Below are 23,351 nucleotides of genomic sequence, written 5' to 3' on the forward strand. Positions count from 1 at the left end.
AACTTACTTTAAGTGAAAAATTACATACATGACTACAAGTATTACACTGAATTAATATATAATTTTTAAACTATTCCCTAATTTGTAGACTATCTGATTTATATCTCAGTTTATACAACTCCTGCATGTGGTATCATTTGTTTTCATTTCTCCTTGGAATCGGCCAGGCTTTGATTCATGAGGGAAGAGAAGTTTCTTAGAATGCAGTATTCTTTTCTCACTTTGGAAAAAATAACATTTCATAGAATCCTAAGGTCTTACGGTGGCAGGAGATTTTATAAGCCATTTAGACCTACTGCCTTTGAATTTTCTCTGCAAATAAGCCCTCCAAACTCATATCTTCCCTTCTTGAATACTTCGTGTGACAGGCAAGTTACCACCTCACTTCTATATACACCCAGGGGTAAACCAGGTTGCCTACCCAACTAAAGGTCCCTCTAATTCCTAGCAGGCTTGTGAAACACAGGGCTTCATTTATGTCTGAACAGTAGCTTCCCTGAAATTCTGGACATCTGGAAAGTGTGCTCTACATTTGGGTCCAACATGTGATTGTTTAGACTGTCTGGTAGCAAGGCAGGCTGACTTCGTTTGGGGCTGGAGGCAGGGGCATGTTGACAGCAGCTCTCAGGACATGTGGGTCCCTGACTAGCTGCTCTCTAGAAAGAGAATGTTTTAAGTGAGCTTAGGTTTCTAAATGCTTCCTTCAAAAGTACCTGATTGCCACTGGGAGGATTAAAACAGGAGAATATGGAACATGTGAATTAATTACTCTTTTTCACTGATTATTTTTTTACTTAACATTTGGCAGCACACTTCAAAAATTTTATTTTTTAGAATCTGTTTTTCTTTCTTTTTTTTCTTTCTTTCTTTCTTTCTTTTTTTTTTTTTTTTTTTTTTGCTTCAGAACAGCTGTCCAGAATGCTGATAGACTGGCAACTTTTCTTAGTATGATTTTATGCACATTCTTTTACACTTGTTGGCTCACACCTTACTCCTTGCATTCAGAAATCTTTGTTCCTACCTTCTGTAGAATAACATAATCTCGTAACATAATAACATAGTTTTACTAATGTCAAATCAGGTATTTCCATCTTCCTGCAAAGGAAACTGCAATAAAGGTAGCACCTTTAAAATTTCTTATCCAAGGGAAGTGGAGTAATATTTTAAGTTATCAATCTGTTTTGTTCTAGCAGTGTTTCCCTCACCCCTCCCTCTCTCTGCACCCCTGTACTTAACTCTACTTGATTGCCTCAGGGGAGGCAGTGAAAGGGCTGAACTCAGAAATAGCCTGCTTGTCTTTCTGACATTTGTCATGGAAAAGCAGAAGCCCTCAGGGGAACTTTGAGAGTTTTTGTGGAGAAGGTAAAAGGTTGGTATTTAAGGGTATAGACAAAGTGTTTTGGCCAGAAGCAAGCAGAGGAGAGAGCCGAGTATTCCTCTGGGCACTGTGTACAGAAGTGAGGGGGTGGGGTGGGGAGAGGAGAGAGAGAGAGAGAGAGAGAAGCAATGATTCAGAAAGAAGAATCTTTCCCCCTACTTCCCACTACTGCTGATGGAACAGTAACTAGACCCTAAAGAGGAAATGGCTGCTTCATGCATGGAATACGATGTGAAAATTGATAGAGAAGCCTTGTAAGAAAAATTCCCTTTCCTCAAGAGTGACAGAGAAACACTGGGGAGTTTCCAGATATAATGGGCTATGCAGCATGGGACAATGGATGCAGCCACCATGTGGACCTATGACTATGAATCCATTGCCATGGCACTCCCACCTTGCTATTGCATATGGAATCCTAACTATGCCATAAGCTTGGGAGAAAACGGTTGGGGTATAAGTCTCAGGAAGAACTGATGATAGGGACGTCTGAGTGGCTTAGTGGTTGAGCATCTATCTGCCTTTGGCTCGGGACCTGAATCTGGGGTCCTGGGATTGAGTCCTGCATCAGGCTCCCCCTGCAGGAAGCCTGCTTCTCCCTCTGCCTAGGTCTCTACCTCTCTTTCATGAATAAATAAATAAAATCTTAAAAAAAAAAAAAAAAGAATTGATGATAAGTTTGCCAACCCAGAAGGGTAGAAACTCAGTATGGAAATATCACATTGAATTATAGGTTTATATGATAGCTTAGCATGTGGAGTGAGAGGAAAACTTGCTATAAAACTAAGAATTATTTTTCTCGCTTAAAAACATTAAGGTAGATTAACATACAGTCAAGTTCTGTGAGCTTTGGGAAACATTCCATCTTATAACCACCACCACCATTATATAAAACAGAGGACCGTTCTCTCACCCCCCTGGACTGTCTAGGACTCCTTTGTCCCTCTCCCCAGGCAACCACTGATTTGTTCTTCACCCTATAGATTTGGCTTTGCAGGATTGTCCTATAAATGAAGTCATGCCCTGTTGAAGTCTTTCAAGTCTAGACTCTTTCATTTAGAATAATGCATTTGAGCTTCACCCATGTTGCTGTGTGTATTGGTAGTTGGCTCCTTTTTATTACTAAGATGTGAGTATGTATGTATGTATCATAGTTTTTTCCAGATTTGGCTGATTGCAAATAAAGCTGCTATAAATGTTTACATGTTTTTATGTGAACATAGGTTTCCATTTTACTTGGGTAAAATATCTAGGAGTAGGATTGCTACATGTGTGATTTATGTTTAACTTTATAAGATACTTTCGAATTGATTTCCAAAGGGGCTGTAACAATTTGCTTTCTCGTCAGCAATGCAGGAGGAGTTTTACTTTGCTTCACTTTGTATTGTCAGGTTTTTAAGAAATGTTTTATTCTAATAAGCATGTAATGGTATTATATTATGGTTTTAATTTGCATGGTTTGCTTGCCATTTTAATATTTTTGGTAAATTATCCATTCAAATATTTTGGCTACTTTAAATTTTTTTATTTAATTGTTGAATTTTTCAGAATTCTTTGTATGTTCTGGCTACAAGTCCAGATATGTCATTTGGGAATACTTTCTCCTGGTCTGTGACTATTATGCTTCTATCAGGTCTTTTGAATTGCAGAAGTTCTTATATTTGATAAAGTCCAATATATCAAAATGTCTTTTATGGCTTATGCTTTGTCTAAGAACTCTTTGTATATTTTTAAGGTTACAAAGGTTCCCCCCCACCTTTTTTCTTCTAGAAGTTTTATAGTTTTTACATTTATGTTTATAAATTCTTTTTTGAGTTAAGTTTTGCATAAGGTACACGGTGTGGATCTAGGTTTTTTTTTTTATTTTTGTTCCTTTCTTTTTCCTTTTCTTTTGCAAATGTACACAGTTTTCCGCCTATTTGTTGAAGAGATTACCTTTTGTTGAATTGCCTTTGCATCTTTTTTGAACTCCATTGACCACGTGTGGGTCTTGGACTCTGTTTTGGTGCCCTGGTCTATATTTCTAACAACCTTTCTCTGATATCAAATTGTTTTGACTATTACAGCTTTATATTAAGTCTGGAAATTAGGTAGTATAACCCCTCCAACTTTACTTTTCCTTTCAAAGTTGTTTTATTTTTTCTTGTTTCATCACCTTTCTTTGTGAATATTAGAATCAGCTTGTCAATTCCTAAAAACAAAACAAAACAAAAAACAAAAAAATGGGATTTCAACTAAAATTGTATTGAATCTATACATCCATTTAGAAAAAAATTAACATTTTAACTTTCCAGTAATTTGAAAGATTTATGAATGAATATTCATGCTTTTTGCTGCTATTATAAGTATTACTTTTTTGGATTTTAATTTCTAATTATTCATTGTTGGTATAGAGAAATGTGATTGACTGCATATATCCTGCACTCTTGCTGAACTCATGTATGAGTTCCAACAGCTTTTTTGAGTATTGTTTGAAATTCATTCTTTAGGCAATTGTTACCTGTGAAGAGAGACTCATTTCTTCCTTTCCATTCTGTTCGTCTTTTTTTTTCCCCCTTGACTTATTGCATTGGATTGTACTTTTGGTACAATATTAAGTAGAAGTGGTGAGAACAGATTCTGGTCTTGATCCTGGTCTTAGGGTGGAAAGTATTTATTCTCTTACCATTAATGTTAATCATTAACATCATTAAGCTTAATGATGTTAACTTAATTCTTTTGTGTGTGCCCTTTATCAGATTGTGGAACTTCTCCTTTATTCCTAGTTTACTCAGAGCTTTGTTTGTTTCATTTAAATCAGGAATGACCGTCAAATTTTGTTTAAAAAATTTCTCTGTAGCTTGTGAGATCTCTATTGTTTTTTCCTCTTTATTCTGTTTATATGATGAATTACATTGGCTGATAATTAAATGTTAAACCAGCCTTGCATTCTTGTGATCAACTACTTAGTCAGGACTTATCATCCTTTTCATGTGCAATTAGGTTCTATTTGAAAGTACTTTATGGAAATTTTTATATTGATGTTCATGAGATATATTGGTGTATAATTTTATTCCTTCCTTTTTTCTTTTTTTCCCCCCTCTTTCGTCTGGTTTTAGTATCAGAGTACTGTTGGTTTCATAAAATTAGTTCAAAGATTTTCCTTCCTACTCTATATTCTGAAAGAATTTGTGTGTATTTGGTATTGTTTCTTGAGAACTGTTTTTCATGATGAAAAATATCCAGATGTTTGTCTATATTTATTAAAAAAAATTCCTTACCTGACAAGTAGCTAAAATATGCCAAACCCTTTATTACATGAGGAAGTTTCTATCATGATCATTTTACTGTGAGGAATTTTGGGAGATAACCAGAAAAAGCACCTCCAATGGCACCAGCTCTAGGGCAAGTTTTGTTGATTTCTTAGAGTAAGAAATCTATTTGTTGGGCACAGACTTTGTACCAGACACCTAAGTGCTGTGTGTTCAGAATGTCTATTATGCTTCCCCAAATTAAGCAGTAAATACTAGTATTTCTCCAACTTTATAGGTGAGAAAATAGTACCTTTATGAAGTCTGGTAATTTTCTTTTTATATGAAGTGTCCAAATGATAGCACTACACTCTGTTTTTTAAAAAGGCTCTGGTGTTCTTTTCTGATTTTAAAAATAATTCATATTCATACTTGTTATAGAAAACTTAAATAAAATTTATGGACTATTTTTATTTTTTATAGAGACTCCCAGTCTTATTTCCATATGCAGCAAAATAGTATTTAGAGAATAAAGTGAGAAATGTTTTTATATCCTTATGCTTTCAAGAGCCCTTTCCCAACCATCTAGCAATAAAGATAACTTTTTCTTGAAAGAAAAAGACAATACTTTGAGAAAGTGAAATGTATGTGTTTTATTCCAAATCTCTTCTTTAAATAACTAGAGCTAAAGTCTGGAGAATTTAGATCACTGAATTTATTCCATGAATGACACACAGAATAAGAGCTCTCTCTCCCACACCACACAGCTTCCTGTGAATAAGAGTATGGTGAGGAAGAAGAGGACTAGTGATGCCAGTGTTAGATTCAAGCTTGACCTCTGTCACTGAGAAGGAGCCCAACATCCCATTTTTCACTTTGTAGAAACCCTAATTCCTAGTATTTGGCCCAGAAGTGTGGATGATAGAAACTCTAGATAGATTAAGGATACATGAGAGCCCAATAAATTGTTGACTGGATTCCTCAGTTATAACCTTGAGGGGCTGTAAGAGTCATAGAAATATCTCAACTACAATAGAACTGTTGAGCTAAATCACAGCTGTGGCTAAGGGGAGATATAAGGAAAACTCTATTCCTACCTAAGTTCTCTTTGTACATAAAGTAGGAATTTCTGTTTTTGTAAAAGTAAAGAGAAGAGACCACTTATCTTTGCTTCATGTTACCCACTCTTAGATTTGACTGTAGGACACTCACGTTCTCTGCTTGGTGGAAGCTTGTGGTTGTCTTGTCTAGCTCTACTTGAGGCAGGATGCAAGTGTTCAGTTCAGGAGCAGAGTTTGAAACTGAGGAGGAAGAAAAGTGATTTCTATATAGTGAAACCACTCTTTTGATCCTTTATAATTTTTGAATCATTAGATTGGATCTTGAGAGGAGGTAAGAGTGTTTATTGTCTTCAAACCCCAACATATTGCAAACTCCAACATATTGATTGGTACATATGTTAAGAATCTTGAGAAAGAGTCTCAAAGACTAATGTTTGGAGCCTGGGCTCCAGGGGAAATTGAGGGTAGCTAGCATAGTAGGTGTAGTCTTTAATCTTTTGTAAGCCAAATTCTCTTGGATCTTTGACTTAGGTGATTGTCAGTGGCTCATATTTTATTTTATTTTTTAAAGATTTTATTTATTTATTCATGAGAGACACACACAGAGAGAGCGAGAAAGAGAGAGAGGCAGAGACACAGGCAGAGGGAGAAGCAGGCTCCACACAGGGAGCCCGATGTGGGACTCGATCCTGGAACTCCAGGATCATGCCCTAGGGCTGAAAGCAGGCTCCAAACCGTTGAGTCACCCAGGGATCCCAGTGGCTCATATTTTAATTATAGAGCTGGATTTCTACTGGTATGGATCTCTATAGCTCACTTTGGCATAGATATGTCCAATGTCATTGTGCTTCATTAAGCCTTTAAAATATTAATGATTGACCTTTGGTTCCTTGCACTATGTATTCCGCAGGATTGTATGTCTTGGCTTTAAAACTACAAAAGCTAAAACTAAATTCCACAAAGTTACATTAGAGACATGCTCACTAAATTGTATTAGGTGTTAGTAGTTAGCAGTAGATCAACCTGCCTAAATTCTGTTACTCTTTGGAATTGCATTCAATTCAATTCTAGAGCCAAGGAGAGAACCATAGAGCTCTAGCTCTTACCATCATTCCTCTTCCTCTGTGGGACTTCCTCAGCCTCATTACCTACTTCAATCTACTAAAGACTAAAAAATTTCTTTTCAAACTCTTAGGGAAATAAATGTCAAACAGCACTGATGTTCTACTTTACTCTCATGAGGGCAGCTACTAAAACACACACACACACACACACACATACACACATACACACGAAGAAACAGAAAACAACAAGGTTAGGTAAAGATGTTGAAACTTTGTACACTGTTTGTGGGAATGTGCAGTAAGGAAGCCATATGAAAAATGGTATGACATCTCCCAAAAAAAGTAAAAAATAGAACTAATATATGGTTTACCAATTCTACTTCTGGGTATATACCCCCCAAAATTGAAAGCAGGGTCTCAAAGAGATATTAGTACACCCATGTTCATAGCAGCATTATTTAAGATAACCAAAGGGTAGAAGCAACCCAAGTGTCCACTGACAGGTAAATGAATATACAATATATGTACAATGGAATATTATTTGGCCCTAAAAAAGAAGGAAATTCTGATACATGGTGCAACATGCCTGAACCTTGAGGACATTATGCTAAGTGAAATAAGCCTGTCATTAAAAAGTCAAATGCTGTATGAGTCCATTTATATGAGCTATTGAGAATAGTCAAATTCTTGAAGACAGTAAGTAGAATGGTGGTTGCCAGGGGCTGAGAGGAGAGGGAAAGGAGAGCTCTTGTATAATGAATATAGCATTTCTGTTTTGCAAGGGGTAAAGAGTTCTAGAGATCAGATGCAGCACAGTGTGAATGTACTTTACTGAACTGTACACTTAAAATTGGTTGGGATGGTAAATTTTATATTATACATATTTTAACACAATTTAAAATAAAATAATGAAAAACGCTAAAAATATTCTTCTCAAGGAGAAGTTAGACTTGGCTATATCCCCTTTTACTGTCATTTCAGTTTGCCTGTCCTCCGAGATCTCAAACTTTCCCTTAAAGAACATTTTCTTTTTCTCCAGTTCAAACCATCTTGCTTCCTTTACCTGAGATAAAGTTTAATACAAATACTTCATTGGAAGGTACAATGTCAGGCAGAAAATGTGAGGGAAAAGATGATAAGGAGTAGAAGAGGCAAACAAATATAAGGCGGTAGTTACTCAGCTGGCCACCTCTTCATTAAAAATTCACCAGTGGTTGTTCAGTCAGATGTGTCATCTCTGGAAAGAAGTGTGGAGAGGAATTTATTTTGTCAGCTCCTTACCACCACCTGCCACTCAGTAGTAATTAATTTCTCATTATGGAGAGTTACCCTAGTACCTTTAGGTTGCACAGTCTGGCCCCTTTAAAGGTTTAGTACTTAGGGAAGCCAGGTCCTATCCCTGTGGATTAGAACTGTGTCTAAATTCTGAAGTGGTAGAAGGAACCAGCACCTTTGTGTGTCAGGTCAGGGCCCAGTCCCATGGCCTGGCTCCTGGGGATACTCTGGTTGTGGCCACAGCAAGTACAATGGAGGCCATGCTAGCAGATGAGGAGGTGCTGGGGATGGCAGTAGCATTACAGCTCTCCATGAGTCAGTGGCCAAGTATCTGGGAAGCAACTGAGAATCAGTGAAGTCTAACAGGGCATATTAACTGTGCCTAATACAGAGACATACTAACAGAGAATACAGTAAGTCAGCAAGAGATGGTATCCAGCTTTGGTGTAAGTATTGATCTGCGGGAGCAACGTGTTCAAAATGCAACTACCCAACACTGGGAGAGATGGGCAGACCAGATTTGGTCGAAAGTAAATGCAACTGGAAAACTCAGAACTCATGGCTTTCACAATGAGGGAGTCCCTAATATTAGTAATGGTAAGTAACACTAGCTGCTGCTACAAACCCTCCAATATCAGTGTTCGCCAGAGGCAGTGGCAATAGCCACTATGCTAGACACGCCTGCTTAAAACAGGGTGCGGGGCTTATGCTGCTCTCAGCCAGCACTGAAGTACCAGGAACACAGGTTCAAAGGAAAGCTGGATATTGTTAGCTTTCAGAGGCCAGATGAAAGAAAACAGACAAACTCTCAGTGACCTGGGGCTGCTACCACTGCAAATGTCTAGACTTTAGGGGGAAAAAAGCAAGGAAGTCACTCTCTGAAGAAAAAAAAAATTGAGAATATGCACGAGTGAATTCTCCCCACCTCCGGTTAGGGCAAATATCCTTATTGTTAATTAATCTAATCAGGAGATATTTTATTCTCACTAAGTTTAAGTTTTAAGATGTGGATTCTAGACAAAGAGATTGGTAAGGCTAAAAGATAAGAATATTACTTTTTCTCTTTATTTTCTTTTAGCCTGATATCCTTGGGTCTTGGCAACAGCTATGTGTGTCTTAATGTTGCAGACCTTGAGAGAGAACTAGGTATGTCATTTTGACTGGGATCTTGGTTCTAAGGGCTGGCAATTTGCTTGTGTTTTTTAAATTATTTTGGGTGTGTGCAACAGGCATTGTGATAACGTTTGTATCTGTTAACTTCCCGGTGTTTTTAACTAGTGGAACATGAGGAAGGTTTGATTGGATTAATTGAATCTGGAAGACCCTCTGAGGAATTACCCCAATTCTGTTAGTAGAGAACTCAGGGTGGGGGTAATATGGGAACTCACGCACTGCTCAAGGTTCTGAGTCAACTGATCCTCTGGCTGAAATGAAAAAGAAATAGGAAAGATTTTGTTTCTTGGCAAAAATTTATAATAGGAAAAGATGTTAATTTGGGAAACTCAGTTTCTCTTTGTGAATTTGATAATGAGAGTAAGTTCTTATTGCTCAAATCTGGAGCATTGTAATATTGTTTCAGTTTTTTTATTTTTTTTTTGTAATCTTTACTTTGACATTTGATATCATTGCCTTTCTCTCTACTGGATGATATGAATGGGAATAATTTAGAATAACAAGAGGTTAGTATGAATTACTCTTCCTACCCATTTGAGTATTTTATAGACAAAAGCTAAATTGCTTGGTCCCAAGGGATATACAAAGAAACAGGTTGGTTGACTTGACATAATTATCACATGAAGGTGGGAAGCTGAGCTCATCCCCCGTGGACACCAGCCAATCTGCCTTCAGGTGACATTTAATAAAGGTTATAAAATGGTTAAAAGGGGATGCCTGGGTGGCTCAGTGTTTGAGCTTCTGCCTTCAGCTCAGAGTGTGATCCCGATCAGGGGATCGAGTCCCACGTGGGGCTCCCTGCGGGGAGCCTGCTTCTCCCTCTGTCTGTGTCTCTGCCTCTGTCTGTGTGTGTCTCTCATGAATAAATAAAATCTTTTAAAAAAATGGTTAAAAGTCTTTCCCATATTACAAGTTTGATAACAAACAGGATCCAATTTAAGTTACATACTACATTGTGATTTAGCCAGGACGACAATAGCTACCCTTTACTTACAAAAAAAGAAAGGAAGAAAGAAAACTAAGACATAAGGAGTAAGGATTTTCCAGAAGGCATATATCTACTTTATGCTCTATAAACTATTTTTCATTGATATTCCTAAATATGAGTATCAAATGGGAGATGGACTAGGAACAGAGATCTTAAGATGGAATTAGAATCAACATGGATGCACAAGGTATGTGTTGAGATATAAAATTCTGTATGCTGTATCTATTTTTAATTCAACATGCATTTATAGGATACAGTATCTACAATGCATATTCAGAAGTCCCACTACATATAGGGCATTGAAATAAGTATTGAGAAATATACTGAGACAGAGACCAGTCCTTGTCTTCTAGAGTTCACCAGCTAGTTAAAGTCCTAAGAAAAAGACATTATGACAAAAAGTCACATTATGTTCACTTCCATAAGAAAGACCTAAGGACTTATAGGTATTATGATTATGGAGTACAAATACTTTTAAACTGAGGCCACCAGAGCAAGTTTTATGAAAGTTAATCCTTCTGAAACTTTCTTATTCCTATCTACATGGGCTTCAACTATGGTCAGCAAGTGCTGACATCATTTGGCCTCCCTCACAATTATTCCAAAATTTATTTAGCTGCTACTTTCTGTTATTCATGCATATGCTCATCCATTCATTCATTTATTCAACAAACATGATTTTGAGGATCTAAATGGCTTTCAAAGATGGAGACACAGCCAGTACCACTACTACCATGACAAGTCAATCCATGTGTGTCAAACAGCTTATAGTTCATTGAGGAACACTGAATAACCCTCCCTCCAAAAAAAAATCAGGGCTATTAACCCAGACTGTGGCAAAAACTGTGAGAAAGATGAGCAGTGTACTTTGCTTTCACATGATATGGACACCCAGCCAGACTTGGGAGGCCAGTAAAGTTTTCCAAAGAAAAGTAGTATATAGGTTTAGACCTAAAAGATAAATGAGGGTTAGTTGGCTAAATGGGTCCAGAGAGGCAAGAATACTAAGAGGGCTCAAGAAATTTGGTCTAAATTTTAGCAGAAAAGGCAAACATGGTAAGCCTTGCTGGTGTGGGTTGAGTGATTCCAGGGTTTTAAAAATCTTCTGAATTTCTTCCCATCATCAGATACTCCCATCAGAGCCCAGGTCTTGTTGGAATCTTTGCAGTTTTAAATGATTGTGGAGAACATGGGAAAACACATGAGTAGTGGAGCATTTATTCTGTAACAGAAAAGAAAAAAAAGGCTTGTAGAAATGCTAAAGGTAAATTATTAGACTGTGCAGCACTATATGAGCAAAAGTATTTTGTCCCAGAGTGAGGCAGGTGACAGTAAAAACACAGATCTATAAATTTTTATTTTCCTACAGCATGAAACCACAGAATTGTAGAAAGACTTTAATCATGAATAGATCCTGTCAGTTATGTAGACAACCTTGAGAATTTGTGGGTCTTAGTGCCTAGAAAATCTCTTTTAAATAGGAGAGATAATCTAATTTAGGTATATCAGCCCTTGTGGTGAAGAGAACACTCTGAGTTTACCACACAATTTTCTCTCCCTGGATTTGCTAAAAGACTACACTCACTAGCCTATCTGAGGTTGAATTAGGACTGAGTTTTATTGTACTAAGTTTTGGCCAATGGGATATGAGCAGTAGAGACATAAAGCGCTTCTAAGCTTGACCTTTAAAAATAACTCATATATTCTATACCCCATTCTCTTCTTATGGTGAGTCTGGAAGACAATATACCCATGGTAGTGTAAAGGTAGAAGCAACTTGAATTATTGAATGATGGCTTCAAAGAACCACTCAGTACAGCCAACCTCCATCAGGCTATAACTTGTGTAAGCAGTAAATGTTTGTTGTGTTAAACCATTGATACGTTGATAATTTATTATTGAAGCAGAGCTTTATCTGTTTTGCTGAATGTACTTCTCCTCCTAGACGTCTTCCCATGCCTTCCTTTGGATTTCATGGGGTCATTTATGATACTAAGTCTTGGTAATGAGAGTAGGCATCAAGAAAAGTTGTTCTTTATTTGTTTGTGTAGGTAAAGCTGCGAACTGAAATGGGAATTTTCAAGATAGGCCAAATGAAGTTGAGTAGGTTTGGGGTTTAAAAGTATGAAATTAATTTGGGGCATGTTATATTGGAAGGATTTTTAGCTTTATATCATGGATGATCTTATAAATATCCTTGAGGGCAAGTGTTGTTGTCTCACATATTTAATTCCCTAGTGTCTAGTATCTGTATACCATTCATATTTGTTGATGGATTGGTTCCTTCATTGGATCAGTTGAGTTCTGGCGGAAATTTTCTGACTCCTTGAATCAATGAATTCCTCTGAGAGCTGTGAAAATGCTTATTCTTTTTGTGACTGGAATTGCCTTGAGTTGTCCACACACTCAAAGGAAGTAGCGTGTTTAAATCACAATAGCCTATTTATTTTCTTCAACAGTTTTAAGCAGCATGCTGTCACTCTTTGTAAAGATATTTCTCATTAGGTAGATTGTAAAAGCCAACACCAAATGTCAAATCCAAGTTTGTTGCACAAGCAGTTTGGAAGGTCAGAATGATCTCCACAAGATGCATACCAGCAGCTAACTCAATTTTTGATTTCCCCAAATGACTTTTCTTGTGAAATCTGGTTTTCACATCTTCCCATGCTTTTCCCTAATGGCCTGCTTTTATATTAGAAAAATAACCAAGAGAAAGTATTTTAGAAAAGTTATTGTTTTTATTTTTCTTTGAAATCTCTTAGATTATACCTCGGTATTTTTTCCTAGAAGAGTATTTTGCATAGAGTAGATACTAAAGTATTTGTTGACTTGTTTAAGGTCTTGGTTTGAACTGGAAGGAAATTTAGGGATCGTCTAGTCCAATCCTGTCCGTTTACAGATGAGAAATTGAAAGCCTAGAGAATTCAAATGTTTTGGCCAAGGTCACACAGCTGATCAAGTGCAGACCTGCTGCTATTACTAATGATGCTACTCCTTTAATTATGTGCATAACTCAACAGTTTCACAAAGCCATCATTTATCTCATCTGTGAGGTAGGAAACACAGACATAATCAACACTTTTGGTTTTTTAACAAAGAAGGAAATTGAGGCCCAGGAAAACCAAGTCAAACAGCTGAATGATCTTATTCATTTATTCCACAAATTTTGATTGAGCCTCTATTATGGGTCAGGCTCTGTTACTGCTTTGTTCTAAATATGGACAAAACAGACAAAATCTCTCTGCCCTCCTTTTATCAGGGAGAAAAAGAAGAAAACACTATAATAAATAATAGCTGAAACGAGAGAGCTTGTCTCCTGACTCCAATCCAGTGGTGTTTTTTTTTTCTCTGTATCCCTGTTAATTAATTAAAACCAATGAAATTTCTGATTGATCGTCTAATTCTCTCTTACCCAGGAAAAGTAACCCCTTTAAAGAATTTCTCCTGTGAAGAATGCAAAGCATTTTAGGTGCAGCAATAATACGAAGGCTTCAGAGAGTTATATAATTTTATGTGCTCAAGAGAATATGGGGAAACATCAGTCCATGTTCTCTTTCTCTCCAGCTTTGAGATTTATGATTGGTCTGTTACAATAATAATAACAACCGAATATTGGCACAAGAAATATATTTGATTCAGTGGGTAACATTTGACAGCCTTAACTTGTGAAATGTAGCAAAGTTCTTGCAGGAAGCTCCAGCAGAATATGTAATACAGAAGAAGGTATTCAGGGAACAGGAAAATAAAATCAGAGGAACCTGCTACCCAATCTGTTTCATTAAATATGAAAATTAAAATGCCTTAACAAAATGCTTTCTCTTCCTCTCTCCTCCCAACAAACAAAAGCTTTGGTAGGCAGCCTGAAATTGCTCATCAAGGAAAAAGGCCAGACTGATTCGAAATGGCTTCTTTTGAATGAAGCAATTAATGCTAAAAGGAACATGTTGTCTCCTCAGCATTTGTAAGGTAAAACATTCATTGTACTTCCTGGCACTCTATCAAGCCTCTCCTTGGCCTAAGCCAGTAGAGAAATGGTTTGCTGCTTGTGCTCTTGACCTCTGATAATCAGGAGGATGTTGGTGATAAACTTGATAGCAGTGATTCTCCTTAGGACTAGGAATGTGTCTGGGAACTATATGCCTGGATCCCTCGTTCTCAGACCCTGACTTACTGGCTTTGGCAGGTCCATCAAGGCTGGCATCCTCTCCATTTACAAAATTAGAGATGTTACCTTATGATTGTTAGGTTTTGAAATGCAGTAGAGTAATGCAACAGAGTATTATCTTAATTGTATTTGTTCTGGTGATTCAGCTTTTCCAAGAACATTACCTTCTTAAAGAGACTTACTGTTCATTTGCTCACTCACTAATGCATGCGTTTATTCAGAACACATTAATTAATGAGGTCCAGCGAATCCGAGACTATATGGGGAATGTTCTGGAGTAGGGACACAGAGCAAGACATAGCGCCCATCCTCAAGGAGCGCTCAGTCTAGTGTGGAGGGCAGGCAAAGATTCCTTATGATAATAAAATGTGGTGGCCTACTAGAGAGGCGGGTACAAAGTACCCTGGGATTATGAAGGAGTGGTGGGAGCTCTCTCTGCACAGTGGCCTTGTAACCGGACTCTGCTGGGCCAGAGACATCCATGGCCACGAGGGCTTGGATTTACTTCTGTGCAAGCCCTGCCACCCACTCCACTCAAACGGAGACTTCTCTTTCACTTGTTTCACGTGTACCTATACTTTTTTAAAGAGTTTTTTAGAACAAAGTATTTTATTTAAAAAGTACAGGTGAACTGTACGAATGGTCTCTATTAATTCATCTAATCCTCCATTAAATAATCCTGGTAGCAGGAGGCAATGTCCTCCTCATTTTACGTATGAGGAAAATATTTATCTTAAATAAACATTTGTTATTTCACGGTCAGTGCTAAAAATGGTGATCGTTATTTCTTCCTCCATGAAACCAACCTACCAAAGTATTTTCACAGTCAACTTGGGAAGGTCAGTAACTGGCATGAAACAAGACAAATATTTGTGGAATGGGTGAATGATGGCAGAGACTAGACCTATCTTTGTATAGAATACTCATTTTAAAGAAGTTGTAGCATTTAGTTAGCCTGAAAGTGAAATACCTTTCTACCAAAGCAATAATAGATCTTTGAATGAGATCCTAAGTGATTCATTTTAATTCCGTTTAGTAGGTGGTGACCTTTCAGTTACTTGCCCATGTTTAATTTTGTTTATACTTTTTGTTTTCCAATCTTGGATGGTGAAGGTAGATTTTATTCATTTAACTTCAGTGCAACTATGTAAGGAAGTTTGCTTATACTCAAACAATAGGTATGACTGTTTTCAACATTTGCTTTATGATAATGTGGCATAATAGGGGGAAACCTGTATTCTAGAGTCAGTGACAGAGGTTCAAATTTTTGTTCTGCTACAAGCTAGCCCTGTAACCGTGGGCACATTTCTTTCCTGTCCTGGTTTCAGCTTTCTCAGGTGTGGAATGGGGTGCTAATCCCAGCTGACCTCCCCTTATTGTTGAGGATCAAAAGAAATGATCTAATTGAAAGTGTACTGTGAACTATAAAGTGCTGTATAAGTGAAGGTGCTTATTATTCATGGAGCCCTGGGCCTGTCAGACCATATGATCTTTTTCCAGGGTTGTTTGTTTACAGTTGATTAACATCCCCTGCAACCTGCCTGCTTTTTTTTGAGGCCTGCAGAGGGGATATTGGCAAAGAAATAAAAAAGCTACAGCTTTCATGTAAACAACTCCTCTCCCACTTAATCCTTCTTTGGACACCCTATTCACATGTCTTCTTAATCACAAGGCTCAAATGAAGCAGTACCTTCCAGTCCTACCTGAGGATTCTAGGGGCCTGAATCCTCACATTTCGGGGAAGATCACCCAACACTCAGTTTGCAGAATTCCTCATGTCAGACCTTTTTTTTTTTCCTTCTAGTTAGAGATTTCATTGCTTGCTCAGAAAATGGAGCCTTCTAACTTTTTAGTTTTGTTAGATTTTGTTTGATTTAAGAAAAAAAAAAGTCTTTAACAATCAGCAAAGTGCTTCTGCAAGAACATCACACTGAGGGCACAGGTCCATCTTTCTCGTCTCATATCAAATTAACTTTCCTGACCAAGTGCAAGGTGGATTTCTCCCTGCTAGCAGTATAGGCACTGCTGATACCTGGAACAGAGCTCCTTCCCCTAGTTCGCAGCATCATTATAGATAATAAAAATTCTGGAAGCAGGACTTTGCTGGCAATTTTGCTTTGGGGATGATGCATGAGACAGAGAAAAGTCCATTTTGGGCTATGAGGTGCTGACACCAGGAAAACTCCTTGTTCCAGATAAAATAAGTCAATTTGACTCAGAAGACATGGAGAGGGTAGAGCTATACTCTTGTAAGATGGCGTGACCTCCTTCTAGTATTAAATATATGTCATTCTGCTTTCAGACTGAACTTTAAGTTTATGCTTCTCTCTTTAGGTGAGTGCAGCTGGTCATGGAACCAGACAATGGGCTGGATTTCCAGTTTCATCACTTATGAGCTGTATGATAATGGAGCCAATCCATGTTTATTTATAAAGTGGGGATAAAGATTCCTGCCTCATCACTCCCCAGGTATGTTTCGAGGATTAAGTGACAATGCATGTGTATGATGCTTTCTGATTTTAAAGCATTTTCATGTGAGAAGTGGGCAGTATGTAGTTACACAGCCACATTTTAGGGGTTGCATTGAATCCTATTCTAATTATTTGCTAGCTCCATGACCTTGGACAATTTGCTTAAACTTACTGAGCACAGGCTTCCTCACCTTTCAAATGGGAATGACAGTACCAGAGTCTGGGCAGAGCAGGGCTGGGCGGTCCTGTGCAGTGTGGAGGTCATTGGTGTCACCTGCCCACCACCGGCTCCTCTGCCCTGCCCTCACCAGCCCTGCTGCTACCCCTCTCGGTCTGCAGCTTTAGCACTTTGGCTCAGAACAATGCTAAAATAGCCATGCTAGGAACGTCCCAAGGAATCAGGTAGCCCCTTAGTGAGTCCCCCTGACCCTCTATGATATTGCTCATACGCCCCAAGTGGCCACAGATCTGAGCCACATGGAGACCAGAGCAACTGTGAAAGAATGCCTGGCACCTGAGCAGCTGCCAGACTGCCTGAAAGGTTGCCATGTGGTGGTTATTCCAGCAGAAGCCCGGAGAAAACCAGGCAGGACACGGGATGACCTGTTCAACACCAGTGCCTCAATTGTGGCCAATCCTGGCGACTGCCTGCTCGGCATTGCCTGAGGCCATGATCTGTAGCATTGCAAATCTGGTTAACTCCATTCCCATGCAATGGAAGTTTTCAAGAAACATAGAGCATATCACCCCATTGAAATCTCTGGGGTGACAACCCTGGCATTGTCAGAGCCAACACTTCTGTTGCAGAAATGAAGGGTTTGGATCCACCTTGAGCCAATGTTCCTCCCTGGCAGCCATGCTGGGAAGACCATCATCCCCCTGATCTTCCAGTGTGCTCCCAAGGTGGACTTTCCCCAGGACCAGCTGACAGCCACCACTGGGAAGGCTCCCATAGAAGTGGTGAAGACCAATGGTAGAGCAGGCTCTACCACCCTGTCCATGACTATCCTGGAGCCTGGTTTTTCTTCTCCCTTGTGGATGCAGTGAACAGATAGGAAGGAGTTGTCAAATGCTCCTTCCTTAAGTCCCAAGAAACAGACTGTGCCTATTTTCCCACACCATTACAGCTGGGGGAAAAGGGCACCTTGAAGAATCTAGGCATCGGCAAGATCTCCCCTTTCAAAGAGATGATAGCAGACGCCATCCCTGAGCTGAAGGCCTCCATCAAGAAGAGAGAGGTGATCATAAAGAACATGAAATGAGAGAGCAACTAGCGAGCAGTCCATTGCCCTAACTTTAGAGACATTATGTATCTGTGAAGCCATCTCCCACCCCTTGGTGTTTCAGTTGTGGTAACCATGAGTGTCATGTTAGCCTCGCCATCCCTTCCAAATTGCCATCCCTCTGTGGGTGTGTCAAAAAAACTAGGCTTTGATTTTCTTTTCAAAAAAAATTTAAAAAGGGAATAACAATACCAAAGTTGCAAGGACATCAGGAAGGATTAAATGATATATGTGAACTACTTAGCTGGGTACTTGGTGTGTGGTATACACTCTCTAAATAACCATTTACTAGTTGTATCTTATTTGATTTCTACCAAATACGTTGAGGGGAAGAACAGTTCTTAATCATTTATTTTTTTTTATTTTAAAGATTTTATTTATTTATTCATGAGACAGAGAGAGAGAGAGAGAGAGAGAGAGGCAGGCAGAGACACAGGCAGAGGGAGAAACAGGCTCCATGCAGGGAACCCGATGTGGGACTTGATCCCGGGTCTCCAGGATCAGGTCCTGGCCTGAAGGCGGTGCTAAACCGCTGAGCCACCCGGGGTGCCCTATTCACTTGGTTTTTGTTGTGAAACAGCTGGTAACCAGTGGCCCAAAGATGAAGTGTGTTACTCTACTTAAATCCAGCAGGAATATCTTCTAAAGCAATGCATACACTTAGTGATTGTGACTACTGTTGGATGGAATAAAATTGCATCTTCCCTTTGAAGCAGCAAACATCCTACCTGAAGGAAGGGGAAAGATGCCCTACGGTTTCATGCTGCTGATTCATGGAAAGCCTATTATTCTCACTCAGGTGTCCCTAGAGCCTGGAACATGTCCTACAGAAGATCTTTACTTTTAATGTTTCTGATCTACCTCTGAGATGAAGAGAAGGGAAAGTGGGAGTCTCAACCAAAAGGGAAAATTAGGATACCCATGGGAAGTCTTTTTCGGCAGCCAGGAAGGCACTGGCAACAGGAGACCATGACTCAGATGCCCGCTCCATCAGAAACCAGAGTCCCAGAGGGCAGAATGCTGGAACCGGAAGGATCTCTGAAATCATCTGGGTGATTATATATGGGAATAAGCAGGAGCCATTTACCAATGGTAAAATTGTAGCTGCAACAGTATGTGCTGTTACCTGTATGCCAAGTCAGTGGCTAATCTGATCCGGGACTTGGGCCTCTTCACTCCCAATTTAGAAAGTGTCACCTTTGCTTTGGAGGCACTGTAGGAAATCTTGACATGAACATGACACAATCCTTACCCTCAAAGCCAAAAAGGAGATAAAGTGCAGACACATGTGTCTGTGACCCTGGGTACAGGTCTTAGACTTTTTTCAAAGTAACATGGAGAGTCAGAAAAACAAACCATATCCAGTTTGGAGAATCCGAAGTACAAACTCACAAAAGAGGCGGCCTTCATGCAGAGCCTTAATGACCAGATGGTATACAAAAGAAAGATGTAGATGTAATGAACAGCCCTAAAGTAAAAAGATGATTATTTCCATATATATGAGGTAGAGAGAGTCTAAGTTTTCTTCCCTCAGCCTCAGTTTCTCGTCAAGAGACAGGAACAGGCGTACTTCTGCTATGTGGTCCAATAATGTACATTGAAAGCATTGTGCCCAAATCCTCTTTTTCCCTCATTCCCTCCCCACAGATCCCAAGAGGTGGTCCATCTTCTGCACTATTGGTAGTTGTGATTTTATTTCCTTGTGGCCTAACAATTTGCATAACACTTCTATCACTGGGCTGCTGTAAGGGGTGGGTAATAAAAATACCCTAAAATTTTAAAAATAAATTTTGCACAATTGCAAGTCAGAGAGAAAATTCCTCTGAGTCATGCATTTCCCGTGAACTCCCTTTGCCAGAGTCAAACTCCTGTCATTGACTAACCTTCGTGTTTCTCTCCTGGAGCATGGGCTGCCATGGTGCTTAGGTGAAATTGTTACGCCAGAGGATCCTAGAGCTGAGAGCATCAGCACTGTATAAAGAGAGGCTCCAGGAAGGAAGGAAGGAGTGTCTTAAAGAAAGGGACTGACAATTGGAAATTGGGTAGAAGTAGGATTGCCAGATTTAGTAAATAAAAATATAGGATACCAAGTTGGTTTGAATGTTAGTCAAAAATATGAGTTTTAAGGGAAGTGTCTCAATTATTACATGGGACATATTTATAGTAGAATGGTTATCTGAGATTCAAATTTAACAGGGTGGGACACCCGGGTTATTCAGTGGTTGAGCATCTGCTTTTGACTCAGGTCATGATCCTGGGGTCCTGGGATCAAGTCCTACATCAGGCTCCTGGTAGGGAGCCTGCTTCTCCCTCTGCCTGTGTCTCTACCCCTCTCTGTATCTCTCATGAGTAAATACATAAAATATTTTAAAAAACCACACAAGTTTAAGAGGGCATCCTGTATTTTATCTGGTAACCCTAAGTGGATAGGGCAATATAGTAATAAATATAATATACTTTTAAAGAGTTTCTAGTTTTAGAAGTACCCCCAGAACACGCATAGGCAGCACAGTCGGTTAAGCATCTGACTTTTGGTTTTGGCTCAGGTTGTGATCTCAGGGGTCCTAGGTGGGATGGAGCCTCAAGTCGTGCTCCACGTTCAGAGAGAGGTCTGCTTAAGATTCTCTCTCCCTCTCCCTCTGTCTCTTCCACTCATGTACTCTTTCTCTCTAGAATGAATGAAAAATAAATAAATAAATAAATAAATAAATAAATAAATAAATAAAAAAAAATAAATCTTAAAAAGGTGTGGGAGGTGTTCAGATTTCTTTTTTAATTTTGTCCTCACATTAACAAAAGGTAGGTACTGTTCCTTTAGTTTTAGACATGATGAAAGATGAAGTTCAGAGAGGTTAGGCGACTTACCTAAGGACATGCCACAGATGGTAGCAGTGTTAGCATTCAAGCTCAGTTACTTGGTAAGCTGCTTATTTTGAGATAATTTTAGACTTACAAAAAAGTTGTAAAACTAGTAGAGTGATCCTGTATACCCTTTAGGCAACTCCTCTTTACATTAACGTCTTAAATAACCATGGAACAATAATCAAAACTAAGGAATTAACCTTGGTACGGTACTATTCACTAAAGTACAGACTTTATTCAGATTTCACCAACTTTTCCACTAGTGTCCTTTTTTCTTTCCCAGGATCCATTTCTGTTTCCCACATCACTGTCAGTTGTCATGTTTCCTTAGTCTTCTACCATCTGGAACAGTTCCTGGGTGTTTCCTTGTCTTTCATGATCTTAACACTTTTGTTGAGTACTGATGAGTTATTTTGTAAAATATCCTTCAGTCTTGATTTGTCTGATATTTTCTCAGGATTCTATTGAAGACATTGGGAAGGAAACCACAGAGGTGATAGGTCCTTCTCAGAACATAACATGTGTATTACATTGACATGTTCTATTGATGATATTAACCTTGATCACTTGCCAAAGATGGCATCTGCTGGATTTCTCCACTGTAAACTTACTGTTTTTCCATTTGCGATTATTAAATTTTTTAGAGGACATACTTTGAGACTATATACATATCCTGTTTCCACTTGAACTTTTACCCACCAGTTTTAGCATCTCTTGGTAGATCTTGCTTGCTGCCGTGCTTAGCCTAGAGGTCATTTTCTAGTTTCCTCATCCCTTCTACATTTTTTAATTGGAATTCTTCTGTAGTAAAGAGTTGTAGCTTCCCTCTGTTACCTCCCTGAAGCTCAGTTATTGTAATTCCATGTTTATTGTTCTCACTAAAGCACAGGTGAAGGAGAAACTGAAAGAATTTGGGTTACTGTAAAGGTATGAGTGTTTTGGATGTGCAGTGGAAAGAAGGTGGGAATAGTTTTGTTCATTTCACAAGTATTGATCAAAGGCATTGTATGAGGTACAGTGAAGGAGAGAGAAATGTACAAAAAATCCGAAGGAGGCTGATAAATCAAAGATTCATACTTAAGGTACCTTTTATCAAAGGGATGATGAAACTTCTCAGCTGAATATTGAACTGAAAAATGGTCACATTGATGACTATGACAAGAGCAAGTGTCTCATTAATGTAGTCAGTTATCCTTGCATGGTCAGCTCTGTGTATGTAGAACATTTCCAACAAGATGATTGTGATATATGTGAAGATCTGGGTGCCTTAGTTTGTAGGGTTATAAGCATTTTAGCTTCTTTCTCGTAATTCAGAGAGAAGAACGCAACTAGAAGATAACTGTTTGATTGCCTTGTGGCCCATGATTCTTCTCCTGTCTGGAAGACATTATGAGGCTTCAGAGAATTCAAGCATGATCCTCATTAGGAAATTGGGAATCAATTTATATATAGTACCTGGAAGAGTTAAAGTTCTATTTTTTATGACTAAAACAGACCATACAGGCATAATCCCAGTGTCCCAAATATTATCAGAGGATAAAGGACTAGTGTGGTCAAAAGATTTCCAAACTATAGCATATGATTTTAACCAGTGGTCAATAAAGCTAAAGGGCAGCTTTACAGAGAACACTAATTATCCTTTTGTGTGGAGTGTAATGAGATCCAACTAGGGGCAAATATAGATTCTCCTTGTGTGGGTCAGTGGTTCATTCTCCTGTCTCCTATCAGAGTAATCATTTACATATTCAGGCAGAATGTGAATTGTTTAGGACATCCTTGTGAAGAATGCTGATGTAAGAGAACCTAGCTCTATTACACTAGTGTCATTAAAAAAAAAAAAATCTGTTCAACAGGAGAGCTTACTTCAGCTACAATAGGCTTTCATTTACATTCTTCTTCAAATGCAGAAAAGTCTGAGATTCAAGTAACAGCCTGCATTTTAGAAATGAGACAAAGGAACTGAGATTCAGTGTCATTATGCCATTTTTGCTAACAATGGTGGATCTGGATCTTGGACCCAAATGCTCTGATTCTAAAAGTGTGTTTTTAGCCTTATGCTATACTGCCTCTGGTTAGTGATATTCTTAAAATTCCTTGTGACTGTAAATAGAGTGGTCATATGACCCACTTTGCTCAAAATGGTTCAGATTTATACTTTCTGTCATGGCACAATTATCAATAATATGACTTTCTACTATAAAAAAAATATGTACCTTGTGTCCAACAAGAGAATACATGGGCACCCTATCCATAGTAAGGCTCAGAGAGATTCTAGCTGGGAATTCATGTAATCTTTAAACCTATATTAAGGAAATCACTAATACACTCCCAAAGTATTAAAGGGGTATTTGGCTGGCTCAGTCAGAAGAGTATGAAACTCTTGATCTTGGGATTGGGAATTCAA

The 23,351-nt window shown here is 38.6% G+C and overlaps 1 pseudogene; it reads left to right on the top strand.

Moving 5' to 3' along the window:
• The window catches only part of LOC144302174 (malate dehydrogenase, mitochondrial pseudogene), an 82,639-nt pseudogene extending 64,575 nt beyond the window's left edge, over positions 1 to 18,064 (top strand).
• Positions 18,065 to 23,351: the final 5,287 nt, after the last annotated feature.

This window comes from Canis aureus, chromosome 31 (genome assembly GCF_053574225.1).
Source record: "Canis aureus isolate CA01 chromosome 31, VMU_Caureus_v.1.0, whole genome shotgun sequence".
Taxonomy (NCBI): Eukaryota; Metazoa; Chordata; class Mammalia; order Carnivora; family Canidae; genus Canis; species Canis aureus.